Source organism: Tachysurus fulvidraco, chromosome 23 (genome assembly GCF_022655615.1).
Source record: "Tachysurus fulvidraco isolate hzauxx_2018 chromosome 23, HZAU_PFXX_2.0, whole genome shotgun sequence".
Classification (NCBI taxonomy): domain Eukaryota; kingdom Metazoa; phylum Chordata; class Actinopteri; order Siluriformes; family Bagridae; genus Tachysurus; species Tachysurus fulvidraco.
Genome location: NC_062540.1, coordinates 6,809,476 through 6,812,801, shown reverse-complemented (window position 1 = coordinate 6,812,801; position 3,326 = coordinate 6,809,476).

The window sequence follows — 3,326 nt, the reverse complement described above, 5'->3', positions numbered from 1 at the left end:
GCTGGTGTGCTGGCCGACCAGCTTGGGATGGTGGTATGCTGGTCCAGCATTAGATGCTGGTTGCTGGTGTGCTGGCCAACCAGCCTGGGATTCTGGTGTGCTGGCCGAACAGCCTGGGATGCTGGTGTTCTGGTCAACATATGTTGTCAACATATTTTGGATGCTAGTATAAACCCAGCAAGACCATAACAAAACCCATTTGTTACATAGCATTTCATTTCTTAGTGCATATTCATAGTTAAATAAAGACCAAGACAATTTTCTAGAGAATGCAATTCACTTTTTAATAAAGAAAAACATTCAGGATATTCCTATTATCTACATGGCTTTCTTTATATATATATGTGTGTGTGTGTGTGTGTGTGTGTGTGTGTGTGTGTGTTTGTGTATGTATAAGTTTGTTTAAAATATTTATTGGACAATGACATTTGCCATCACACTATAATTTACACACGTGCACAAATAACGTTACACAATATAACCTTTACAACAAACAGTTTTGGTCTGAGCTTCCGCTCTCTTTTTTAGTGAGTAACAAGTAGTATGTGGTGGTGATGACCATGTTTTTTTAAGAGGTGCTACCCGGAGTCGTTTGCCTTTAGACAATTCTTGCTCTATGTCTTCTTTATTCTCTGAAAAATTATAGAAACAAAATAAGAAACAAAACTATATATCACTCATTTGTTTATATTGTGCAGTGAACGAGTTACGATAAAACAGCTACTGCTTAAGTTACATACCTTTAAGCATTAGTATTTGTGCCCTGAAGAAGTCTTGCTTCCATCGTAGCTACCCAATAAACGTGAGTTTGGTGAAACATGTCATAGTTAAAGTCATTAATTTCGCTAGTTGAAACAACTGCCGTGCAGCCGTCATCCAGGTACCTCACGTATGCATACATTCTGATTCCCAGTGATCAGCAGATTCGTCGTGTAGAAGCGGAAGCTTTTTATTTACCCCAAAACAAAATCCTAATTACGGTGGCAAAAACATGATGATCTGGAACACATGCACTTATACTAATTTCGATAAACACTGTAAGGTATATAATGTAGTCGAAAACATTGCAAGATTTATTTTTGGAGTGCAGGAACTACATTTACCTTCGTGATCATAATTGCTTTAAAGGTTGCATAGCAACGCTGATGCTGGGTAATATCTCTTCACATTACCGCTTTACTAAAAAACAAACAAACAACTTAAATACATCTTAATTGAGACAAATTGATTAAATATATTTAATCCCTAATGAACGATTTTTAAATGTTTTTATTCTTTGTTATTCAAAGCTTTTTGAGCTTTATTATTTGAGTTCTTTATTCAAAAGAGGAAGCAAAAGAAATAACACACTTATAATTAAATATATTCCAATATATTGTGTTTTAATCTTATATTAATGTGTTACATAGAAAAATACACAAGCAAAAATAAAGGTTGTTCCCATAAAGCTCATTCCAGAAAGATTATACTGGTTAACCGGCTACACCAGCTTGATAACACCATGACTATGCTGGCCAGCATTATACCAGCATTATACTAGCCGAAACCAGTAAAAAATACTGAACCAGTAAAAACCAGCCTGGACCAGTATGGAATTAATGCTGGTTTATGCTGCATTTTTCAGCAGGGGTAGCTCTGGATATATAAGTCTGTCAAATACAGTAAATGGTGAGACAAACCTGACAGCCCTATTAATAAATGTTGAATAACTTTCCTTTGGTATTCATGTTCTATCATCAGTGGAGAACATGATAAGTCTTTTCTTTTGTTCTTATGGCCCATTCTTATGGCTCTCTATAGGTGTTTAGAGTAGAGATACAGTAAGAGTTCCCTTTTTCGAAGCTGTGTCAGAGCTGACGCTATGGGAATGTTTCGTGTAAGGAAGTTGTGTCTGAAGCTCTGTGTACACACACCAATTTAACGGCACGATACGAAATATATATGTATATATATATATATATATATATATATATATATATATATATATATATATATATATATATACGTATATATATATATATATACGTATATATATATATATATATATATATATATATATATATATATATACATATATATTTCGTATCGTGCCGTTAAATAAGTAACGGCACGATACGAAATATATATGTATATATATATATATATATATATACGTATATATATATATATATACGTATATATATATATATACGTATATATATATATACGTATATATATATATATACGTATATATATATATATATACGTATATATATATATATATATATACATATATATTTCGTATCGTGCCGTTAAATTGGTGTGTGTACACAGATATATATATTTTAAGAGGTGCGTGCATCGTACGACGATTTTCTATTTCCCAGTGATGCAACTAAATTATTGTTTCCCAGAATTATTTTACTTAAAGGTACAAAAACATGGATCACTGACGATCCATAAATGCCAAGCCAAAATTATTTAGTTTTGACTGTTGATCCTTCATCCTTTATCCTTTTTCTCATTTTAGAATTATTGACCTGCATTATTCTGTTAAGAGCTTTTCTTGGTATAGTAAGAGGGAAAGAGGTGAATTATGACTCTTGGGAGAATGTTTTTTTTTACTTTACTGGAAAATCATTAACATGTTACAGAAAGTATAAGGCCTTAAGCTGTGGGACCAGGCATGTAAAATGATTACACCAGCTATTCTCATTAAAATTCTGATTAGCCTTCATTTCAGAAGGGGAAAGGGGGAGATTGGTTCCAGTTGAGCAGAATACTGGGTAATATCATTGAACTAATTAAAACATTATATTTTGGAGTTAAGAGGGCAGTCCCTGTTTTTTTCTCTTTTTTTGCAAATCACTGTTCATCAAGCAAATAATTTTTTCCACCTTTTACTACTCCTACATTTTTGTTGTTAGAAAGAGGTAGTTAATGGAATTAAAATGGCACTGCACTTGAAGTAGAATAAAACCGAAAATACGTCCTTTGTCTGTTGCTTTGATATTCAAGCCTATATCATGTTTCAACATGTTAAATTCTTATTCATTTGCTTCCTAGGGTAAGTGTTATTAACATTCCTTTAGCATCAACAATGACGCAGTGTTGAGTTCCCTTGAAATCGTACTACATATGTTACTAATAAAACTCGGTTCCCTGAGAAGGGTACAAGACTGTGCAATGCTTGCCACAATTCGGGCATCCACTCATGTGTCCTTCAGACAAATAGAAGATGGAGTAATGTGACATAGATGCCCTCTTATGGTCTTGCTGCTGTGCTCCCCTTTGTCACATGACCTACCCAAGGTGATAAATTGGCAATACTGCACACTGAGCTTTAC